Below are 11,286 nucleotides of genomic sequence, written 5' to 3'. Positions count from 1 at the left end.
TAAAATATTAATAAATTAACAAGAGTATGTAGGGCACAGATGCGTGATAAATTAATCACTTACATTTGGCTAGGTCCATTCTTGAGACTATTCAAAAAGGCAAAAGTAGGTATAAAAAAACTGAAAAGCATCAGAAATTTTACTGATTTGATTATTGAAAATGTTTCCATTTCTTTTGGAAAGGCAACGCATGCATTTGGTAAAATATTCAAACAGTGCAAGGGAGTAGCCATGGGAAGTAATTCTCTCTACCACTTCATATCCCCGAGGCTAAGAAATTTTTAATAAAATATTTTAGCTCTAAAGTAGGCTTTTTAAATTTTTAATAAAATATTTTAGCTCTAAAGTAGGCTTTTTAAATTTTTAATAAAATATTTTAGCTCTAAAGTAGGTTTTTAACCCCAAAACTGGTATGGTAGTAAAGGCATAGCAAGAAGCTAGGGCTTAGAGATACAACTTGTATAAGCTCTCCTTGCAGAGCCAAATAGTTCTTGAACTTCTTCTAAAACCAAAACTTTCAAAATTTGTTTAGAATTATCCTTACTATGAAATTCAGATTGTAAAACTGTTTGTCATTTTAATTATAGAAAATTATTCAAAAAATAAGTTCTAGAATGCAATCTCTTACTTACATAAATATATTTGGGATCATTTACTTATTGTCATTATTACTCAGATACAGACTCAGAATTAGAAATAATCCAGTAAGTTTCCTATAGAAAGGGGCACACAGAAAATATATTTTGCCCATGAACTGAATTTATAATTAATGAGAACTTGTATGCATGCAATTAAAAACAAAATCTATAAAGTTACGTAGAGAAAGGATTCTTCTTCTCTCCTCAAAACTTTTCAACATAAATATAAAATTTCATATGCACACATGTCCTATGATACAGCAATCTCTTTTAGGAGTCAGAGTGTATTATGATGAATTTTTATTGTATATTTCAATAAAAAATAAGAATGTACTAAAAACCCAAGGTAAATATCCTTAAAAAAGGACCCAATTTCCTTTGAGTGTCACCCCAGAGAGCACAACTCTCAGCTCTGAAAGGTACCTGAAGAATTTTCAGGATCAACATTTGTAAGCATTATCAGCCCCCAGGATAATGCTTATTTACATCAGTTCAACTTTTCTCACCTGCAATAGTTTACTTTGATGAAATCCTGCTTATTTTTCACAATTAAAACTGCATCCATGGGCTTTGTTACCCTTAAGAATTATATTTTGCTGACACAATCTCTTTATTTACATTTCACCTAAGTAAACGTTTTCTTTAAATTATTTTAAGTCATTTTCCAAAACAGAAAAGCACAATTATACAACCTTCTATGTGTATTGGAGGAAAAAAAAGGTCACACAAATAATAGTACACTCTTTCAGTTAGGGAGTAGGCAGGAGGAGGGGGTTGAGAAAGACAAACCAGAAAGAATCACATGAAATTTTCCTTCCTCCTTACTGAGCCTCCCTTGAATTGTCCAGTAATATCCCCCCAACACACACACATAGACACAGAGCAAACTGTGAGGGAAACACAGCCTGGGTGGGACTCCAGGAGCCAGCTCTTACCCCAGAGTTTCTGCACGGGCAGCAGGTTGGCAGCACACACTGTGGGAGCCCCAGTGGCAGCCCAGGGCAGCCCCTCACGAGGCTGCAGCTGCATTTTTGCCATATCCACTATTTGGAGTTTGACCTCCCCAGGAAGCCTCCCTGCTCCCTAGGACAACCTGCTCTGACCTCTGAGGACCTGTCTGTAAATGTCCAGGGAAAAGCATGTGCCTGAAGGGTCTATGAAGGGGCTTGAGGCAAGTAGGGAGCCCAGCCCAGCTAACATTTGCAGCCATGGGATGGCTTTGTGTACCCAGAAGAGCAAAGATGAGGACTAGTCGAGCACAGGCCCCAAACATTCACGATACACACCTCACTGCAAAGAAATATCCTCTGGCCACTTCATAATGCAGCTCTAACTATAACTGGTGCTTTGCTGGTTTGTGGCCTGGGCTGGTCTCCCAGAGTCAGTGGCTTTGGGTGAGATAGCTCCAGGAGACAGCAGAAACTCTCATATATGAAGCCTTGCTTGCAGTGATTTGAGGCTTACTAGGGAAAAGCCACGATGGGTTTTATGGAGCATTAACTGTGATACGCCATCTAGGGCTGACAGCTCTAAGCAGTGACCACTGGCACCTCCAGGCAAGTGCCCTTAGGCTACACATAATGAGCACAGTGAGGCTCGGGGTTCAATGGACACCCGTGCCAATCACCCAAAGGGACAAGGAAAGACCCTCGAGTGCCAGTGGTGCTTGGCTTGGATTTCTCATGAGTCCCTGGTAAGCGCCTGCCTGAAATGGAAGGGTCAGCTCTGAGATGGAGGCTGACAGAGATAAACCTCTTGGGGGCAGGAGCTAGCTGACAGAATGACACCTGCCCTAGGGTCCTGCTCTGAAATGCAAGGAAATCCCAGCCATAGTCCGCTGGTCAAGGAAGGCCTTGTGCTAGACTGGATCGCCCCCTGCTGGTCCCATGCAGCCAGGACACTAGCCCTTTTAGGGCCACTGACTAAAGCTGGAGGGATCACGGGGAGACACAGCATACAAAATCTGTTGTTTAACAACAGCCCATCTATCCCTACATACACATTATCTTTTTAAAACCGTTATTGTATCTGCCACAAACACACTTTCCATTTATTTAATTTTAATAATATTGTTCAGTTTCTTTAGAAAATACAGAAAAACATAGGAAACTAAAAGCCATATATAGCCCTATCAGCAAAAGTAAGTACTTTTAATACCATTTAACATGCATCATGTTTATCTAGTTGAGATCATGCTGTGTGGTGGTCATTGTCCATCTACTCAGATCCGTTTCCTGTCCATGGTTCCATTGGCAATTGGCTTCCGGATGGATATGGCCAATGGGAGACACCAGCAAGAGACTGGGTAGTGAAAAGAAGGGATAAGGCAGGGTACTTGTCTCTCTCTCTGCTTCAGGAAGCAGTTTTGCATCAGTAGCTGCATCTCCTCCATGATTCTAGCTGCCACCATGTGCCCAGCCTCTGGGCTCTCGCAATGCCACTTTCTGCAGCCCTGGGGCTGCAGTGGCTTCCCGCTGTGACTCATCTCTGGGCTGCTTCCATGATGATTGGGTCTCTGCTCTTCATCACCTGTGAAGCATTTCCCACAATAACTTCCCTTTGTTTAAAATGTCCAGGGTAGTTTATTTTCCCCACTGGATCATGAATGATAAATATCACATGTATAATTTTTGGTTAATTTATTACTTAACGATGTGTCACTCGTTATTATTCTATTAAGGTTTTCCTATCATTGTCAGCTCTTTTTTTTTTCCCCAAGATGGAGTCTTGCTCTGTCACCCAGGCTGGAGTGCAGTGGCATGATCTTGGCTCACTGCAACCTCCACCTCCTGGGTTCAAGTAACTCTCCTGCCTCAGCCTCCTGGTAGCTGGGATTACAGGCACCTGCCACTGCACCTGGCTAATTTTTGTATTTTTAGTAGAGACAGGATTTCACCATGTTGGTCAGGCTGGTCTCGAACTCCTGACCTTGTGATCTGCCCACCTTGGCCTCCCAAAGTGCTGGGATTACAGGCGTGAGCCACCATGCCTGGCCAATACTCAATTCTTTACAAACCTTTCTTAAGGGTTGCTTCTGCTTATTATCTTATTATATCACATCTTAATTGCTTCATTTCATTCATTTCCAATTTTTACTAAAATATGAACATCTTCATGCATAAATTTCTTTCCATACTTCTAAGTATTTGCTTAGACTAGATTCCTGTAAGTGACAAAGAATGACTCATTTTAAGATCTTAGTACATATAGCCAAAAAAATCTCCAGGAAAAAGGTTAGGTCAGTTTACTATCCCACTAGCAGTTAAGAAAGCTTGTCTCACCATGCCCTCTGCAGCTGTGATTAGATGAATTTGCAAATTGTAAAGGCAAAAACAAAAAGGCATCTGGTTGTTACTGTTTTAATTTAGATGTGTTTTGTTTTTATCGTAAGTGAGGTGAGACGTTTCTCAGGAGTTTATTACCCACCTGCATTTCCTCTTTGGTAAATTATCTTGTTTATTTTACTGTACAGTCCTTAGTGATTATCTTATTGACCAAAGAATCAGTCAGCACCCTTAGAGGCAAACAACAGAAGCGACCTCTGGCTAAATTAAGCAGAAAGGGCATTTATTAAAAGGATATCATGCAACTCCAAAGTGAATGGGAAGTCTGAAAAATCAGGCTCAGAAAATAGGTGAAAACAAGGGAAGCTGGTAAGCTGGAAATATGACCAAGGTTCTACCCTAAAACATTCTGAAAAACAAAAAATGTCACTATTAATGCTGCTGCCTGAATGTTATTCCTGGCACTGCTGCCACCCACCACTGGATTGGATGCTGCCAGCTGAATGAACTTTAGTTTAACTCTTCTTGCATCTTTGTCATTCCCGTTAACAGACAAGTTGCAAACTCTGCATTCATTCCTTCTCTCATCAGGAAGTGGAATCTATTTCTCCACTTCCTTGAATCTAGACTGACATTTTGGCTTGCTGTGAGCAATAGAAGTGGTAGCAGAAGCATCTCTCACAACCAACACTTGCTGTGCCTTGAAACTGGGAAGAAAACATTCCACCAACTTTAAAGAAAGCCTTACAATAAGCTGAGACCCCTCCCTGAACCATTTTTATAGACTCATAACTGATGCCCCAGCCCAAACTCTGCCTCATTCATCCCAGCCTCCTCCCTGCAGCCAGCAATGGCTTTGATCATGCCACTCCACCGCCTAAAAACCCCCACTGTCAGGTTAAGTCCAGATTCCTTAGCGATGGTGAGCACAGCTTTTCATTACATGGCTCCTCCCTTCCCTTCTCTTCTCTCAACACTTCCCCAGAGCCAGTATTACTTGTCAGCCCTCAAAGCTCCTCGAATTTACCTGTACAAACCACGTCCTCACTGACCCTTGTCTTTGCACATGCTGTTCCCTCTGCACGGATGCTCCTTCTCCCCTCACCTCTTCCATCACATGGCCTGCCTGTGGCCTCTTAGTCTTCCTTCCAGATTCAGTAACTACAGAAACTACTAAGAAAGTTATACATACATATACATTTTTTTAAAAAGAGGAATTATAATGGTATGAAAAATTATATATATATATATATTTGTGTGTATATATATATGGTGTGTGTGTGTATATATATATATATATATATATGATATATATATCAAAAGAAAATAAAAGAGGAATGGGCAGACGTGGTCCTCAGGGAGGAGGAAGCAGGAATGGGGAGGCCTGGCCCTAACTCAGGGCCTCTCCCAGACTGCGCTTCCTACCACTCTGGACCCATCCCAGGGAGGCCGGGCACACTGCCAGCCCCATTCTGTGAGTGCTTATGAGTGCCAAGGACCCCCTGATATGACCTGCTCCGTCAGAAGCAGCTGCGGACGGGAGTTCCCGCCAGTGTTGGATGGAAGTTCCCACCCACACTGTTATCCAGTGGGAGATGAGACCCGGCCCTCACTGGAGGCCTTAGGGGCCTGGGCTGGCAATTTCCTGCTAGCCTTAAAGCCACAGAAAAAGGAAATTCCCCCTCCATGAGCCAGGATGCAGTGACTCAGGGTTTGGAAGTGTGCTAGGTTGAACTGCAGAGTGTGGAACTTCTGTGCAATGCTACTTGTTTTCAGGGTCCTCTTGGGGTACTGGAGACAGGCCTGCCATGCTCCTGCTGGGTAACTGAGGATACCCCTCTGCCTTTTAGAGCCAGCATCCTCCTGTATTCAAAGCACAAAGGAGTTAAGGATGGCTGCTCAGAAGGCTTCATGAGGCTGCAGGGCCAGTGACATGGGGGTAGGAGCTGCCTCACGAGCTGTAAGCAGCACCCAGGTGGGCTCTGGGTCTCTGAGCCACCCACAGGGAGACTTGCAGTCAGGTGAGCCCTGCCCAGGAGCACCCAGCACAGCCTGGCTGGGTCCCTGACCTCCAGCTGTGGCACTTGGGATAGGAGCATATGTGTGGAAGACCCTAGCTCGAGTACAGGGAGTTCCAGCCCCTCAGAGGCAGGGCACTCCAGGGCTCCTCCCACTCTCCCTGACAATGGGCCTGCCAGCTCACCACATTTCCCTTCACCTTCCTCAGCAGCTCCCACTCCCACTCAGGCCCCCGCATGGCCCCTCAGGCCCTGGGATGGGGTTTCTGCCGCGGCCGCCAGGCTGGGGCCTGTGTGGGGCTGTGGCCTATCCATGGGACAGTGCTGTGAAGAGGAGGAGCAGTCCAGGTGCAGGCAGGAAGGAAAGCACACTGGAGCAAGGGTTTCCACAAACTCATCCACAGAGAGAGAGACTTCCATCGCAACCTGGTACACTACAGGCGAGTGTGGGTGTGTGTATAAGTGAAACAAAAGATCCAGGAAACAGTATTTCCCTTTCCTGTACACAATATGCTCCTATACTTTATATCCTAGTCTGCTTAAGTTCGTTTTGTTTTGTTTTGTTTTGTTTTGTTTTGTTTTGTTTTAGAGATAGTCTTGCCCTGTCACCCAGGCTGACAAGTATAGTTCACTGCAGCCTCGAACTCCTGGGCTCAAAGGACCCTCCCCACACTCAGCCTCCCAAGTAGCTAAGACTACAGGTGTGCGTCACCATGCTCAGTTAATTTTTTGAAATGTTTTCTAGGGACAGGATCTCATTTTGTTGCCTAGACTGGCCTCAAATGCCTAGCCTCAAGCAATCCTCCCACCTCAGCTTCCCAAAGTGCTGGGATTACAGGTGTGAGCCATTATGCCCAGTTGGCTTCAGTTCTTAATGCTGGTTGATAATCCACTAAATGAAGTCACAATCCATGAATGAGTCTCATTCAGTTTGCCAGTCCCAGGGCTGGGGGAAGTGGTGGAGGCTCGGGGAGCCTGGCATAAAGGCAAGAGGGTGGGTGCCCTGAGTTTGGCCTGGGAGTCGTGGGAGGCAGCGGAGTATCTGAAGAGAGGGTATGGGGTACGGGCGACCAGGGGCTCCTCAACAGTGCTGTGAAAGGGCTGTCGCTGGCTGGGACTGGCCTTAACAGAAGGGAAATGCACTATCTCGTGTCCTGCGATCTGGGTCAGCAGCTCAGTTGTGTCATCTGGGATGCAGGCTCTTTTCCTCTTTCTCCTCCTCCATTTCATAGCTCCAGGTTCACCACTGCACAGTCATGGCCAGAGCAAGAAAGGAACCATTGTGCCCTGTGCCTTCTTAGGCACGAGGAAGACTTTCCCTCTGTCTCATTGACCAGGACAAAGTCAAGTATGTGTCCCTAATAGGGAATGTGATGAGCCTAATGGCATGGGCGGCAACATCCTCTTACTGGTGAGAGCCTATACCTATGTGAGAGCGACATCCCCTATACTGGTGAGATCCTAGTTGGGGAACTCACTCCACAGAAACAGTTTATAATGAGAGAACTCTCTGCAACAAGGTATTTGCTGCAGCATCTCTGTAACAGGAGAAAGCTAGAACACCCCACATACCCTGACTAGGGCCTAATTGAGTAAATGAGGTTTTATCAACTTGATGGAAGATAATTTTGACACTGAAAATACAGTGGACCCTCATAACTCCTGGATTCTGTATTTGCAAATTCACCCATTTGCTGAGATGTATTTGTAACCCACAAATTAATACACCTGGCACTTTTCACAGTCATTGACGTTACCTATTGTTAATACATATCTTTCCATAAGACGTCCTTTCAAGTTTCAGTTCATCCTTTTGGAAAATTTATATAAGACTGTGTGTTGTGTGTGTTTCTTATAGAAAAGGATTTTGCCAATGTTGTGCTTGAAATCTACTCGCTCTAAATGGCTCACTGTAATCAAATATTTCTCCACTTTGAGGGCCAGCCTCCACCGTTGAAAAATATCTCCAGCTCTGATGAAATACAAAAATAAGCATTAAAATGGGAAAGCAGTTTAGGCCACCATATGAGCTTTAAGAAAAAGTAAAAACAAATACTCAAAGTTTTCACAACTATAAGGAATCCAACCTAGACTACTGCAGACAGAAATGAGATCACGAACTCTACTGGTTTAAATCCACCTGCAGCCCTTGGCTCTGGTCCCTCCTACTGTTTAGGAGGTAGAGAGGTGTAGAAATAAGAATTGAGTGACTTGACTTTCTTTTGCAGAACATTGATTCTGCAACACTGAAGCCATCGCAGGAAGGTTCCCACGATGTCTGAGCAGATTCCCAAACGCTCAGAGGCCCCTGGCCTGTTGTGAAAAGTAGGACAGGAATCCCTAAGCCATAGCTGGAACCCAGAGAGAGGAGGCCGCTGATAGGCTCCCTGAGACTGCAGGCATGATATCCCCATCAAGGCCCCTAATGCCCCAGGCAGACCTTGGCTGAGGCTCTAGCAGGCCACCCTCAGGCACATTCTAGGAGCCTCTATCTGGCCCTGCCCTTGGCCTTGAAATCTGGTTTAGGGGCAAGAACCACAAGTGTCCTACACCATGTCCGAGTCCCACCACGCACTGCCTGTGTGACCTCAGGCCCCAGTCCCCTCCGGTACAGTATTACCTCATGGACTGTGGCAAAGATTAAATGTGCAAATGTAAGTAACATGCATATGGCTGTGTCTGGCCAGGGAAGCTTCTGATGGCAAGAGGGGGACCGGAACCCCTCTGCAGGCACGGACTGGCAAGATGGGGCTGAGGTTCCCTTGCTGTCCCCATGCCTGGCACAGGTGAGCTGGCAGTAAGCAGTGGAAGGTATCAAATGGCAGTTCTCTGGTCTTTCCAAGGGAGTTAGAATTGTTGTGTGGACTAAACGAGGCAGTCTGAGTGAATGCATTTTATAAACTGTAAAGTACCTGGTGAATCACAAATAACCAGCATTGTTTGGGTGCTGTTCATGTGCCAGCATCTTAATGCACTTCTCATGGCTTCTTGGCAAGCGCCTTAAAGCTGAGCCCTGGTACCTTTCTGAAGAATCAGCAGCCCTTGTCACTGGGAATGACATGCAACAGCACAGTTGAGGGTGAGCCAGAGGACAGTGGCTTCCATCCCTCACCACCCCCTCCCTAGGACAAGCTGGCCTTGACTCATTCTCCGGCAGTCTCAGACCAGCCTAAGACTTCCAAAATTCACTTGGATATTGATTGTTAGGGGGGAATTTGCTCCCAGAACTGGTGCTTTAAGAGGCGGCCATGCTGCTGGAGTTGTTTTCCGGCCCTGTAATGCTGTGATTGGACTCCTTGCTGAGGAGTCTCCGCCTTGTGGTCAACTTCCTGTTCTCTTCTGGCTTCTCGTCTCCCTTTTCTTTTTTCTCCTTAAGAGACCATGAATACTCCATAAATTCAAAGACAACAGCCAGACAACAGCAAGTGGAAGCCTCAGAAGGGAAAGGGTGACATATCTATGTCTATGTATTAGCAGTTGTAAGATAAGAACTGCTGGTCCCAGAAAGCTAGGGATGTATTTTGGAAAGCAGAACTGAAGTTGTATACCTTTTGGCTGAGCTGTACAGAAGGGCGTGAAGTCAGGGCACAGTGGCTCATGCCTGTAATCTCAGCACTTTGGGAGGCCAAGGCAGGAAGATTTCTTGAGGCTGGGAATTTAAGACTAGCCTGGGCAACACAGCGAGACTCTGTCTCTACAAAAAATAAAATAAAAATTGTCCAGGTGTGGTAGTGTGTGCCTGTAGTCCTAACTACTTAGGAGGCTGAGGTGGGAGGATCATTTGATCTCAGGAGTTGGAGGCTGCAGTGAGCCATGATTGAACCTCTCTCTGCACTCCAGCCTGAGTGACAGAGAGAAACTCTCTCAAGAAAAAAAAAAAAAGTGAGTGAAGTCGTTTGGTCGAGAAAGTTTCTAATACATCATTCAGAACTGAGTTACCCCCACAGACATGAACTTCCAATCAAAATTCACTAAACATAAGAGGAAACAAGTGAACAAGAATGGAAGTTAATGAAAGCCACAAATTGCAGAATCAAGCTATTAAGGGCAAGTGAATGGAATTTTCAGATATTGAATATAGAATGAATACCAAGCAGAAGTAATTAAAAAAAAATCCACATCTGGACACATGGTATCGCTGTTTCACAAACTGAAGAATGCCAAAGACAGAGTGAAGACTAAATATAGCCAAATAAGGAAGACAGATTCCTACAAAATAGGAGTTCAACTGACAGCTGACCTTTCAATGGCAACAATGGAAGCCAGAATACAACAGAATCATATGAAAACATATACAACACAGTGGAAATATATCTTGGAAGTGTGGAGAGAAAATTGTCAGGGAAATTTAAGGACATTTTCTAATAAATCAAACTGACTACTAGCCACTGACCTTCACTAAAGAGACTACTAAACGCTGCACTTCAGGAAGAAAGAAAATTATGTCAGGAGGAAAATCTGGAATGCAATAATATCTTCATGACTCCCAAGATAGAGAAGAATTTCTTAAACTTTGTAAAAAACATAGTCAATAAAGGAAAACATTGACATATTCAACTGCATTAAAATTACGGGCTTAGTTAATCAAAGGAAGCTATAAAACATGGGAGTGCTAGCAGAATATATTTGCAATGTTTATGACAGCCCATGAAATTTGCACTATTAGCAAGAATTCCTATGAATCAATAAGAAAAAGAAAAATCTATTTGAAAATATTTAACTGATAAAAAAATAAAAAAGACTTTACAGAGGAAGAAATATTAATGGCTAGCAAATATACAAAAATAAGCTCTATCTCATTAGTAAACAATTCCACAGTGTCAGTGAGCAACAGGGAATGTGCCACAGCATGCTGGGAAGTTAATGGGGTGAGGGGATGTGGTCCACTGAGGACTCCAGGTCCTTTTTAAAGAGACAGTCACAACTCATTCCAGCCTCCCTCTGACCTGAGAAATGGGTACACTGTGGCCAGGACCCATGTATTTCTAAAGAAATGACCCAAATATGGATTTTTCATGTGAAATATCCTGTTTTAAACGTTGGCAACTTATTCAGAATCGTTTAAAAGTGTATATCCCAATACTGATTGAGCCAAGAAGACACATTCACAGGCCAGAGTTGGTCGAGAGTCCCTCTGTTCGCAACTTCTGCATTAACCCCTTGAATTTATTTTTAATTAATTATTTATTGATTTATTTTATTTTTTTAATTATACTTTAAGTTCTAGGATACATGTGCACAACATGCAGGTTTGTTACATATGTGTATTCATGTGCCATGTTGGTGTGCTGCACCCATTAACTCGTCATTCAGCATTAGATATATCTCCTAATGCTATCCCTCCCC

This window comes from Nomascus leucogenys, unplaced genomic scaffold, assembly GCF_006542625.1.
Source record: "Nomascus leucogenys isolate Asia unplaced genomic scaffold, Asia_NLE_v1 000880F_78355_qpd_obj, whole genome shotgun sequence".
Classification (NCBI taxonomy): Eukaryota; Metazoa; Chordata; class Mammalia; order Primates; family Hylobatidae; genus Nomascus; species Nomascus leucogenys.
This window is presented reverse-complemented; position numbering follows the sequence as displayed.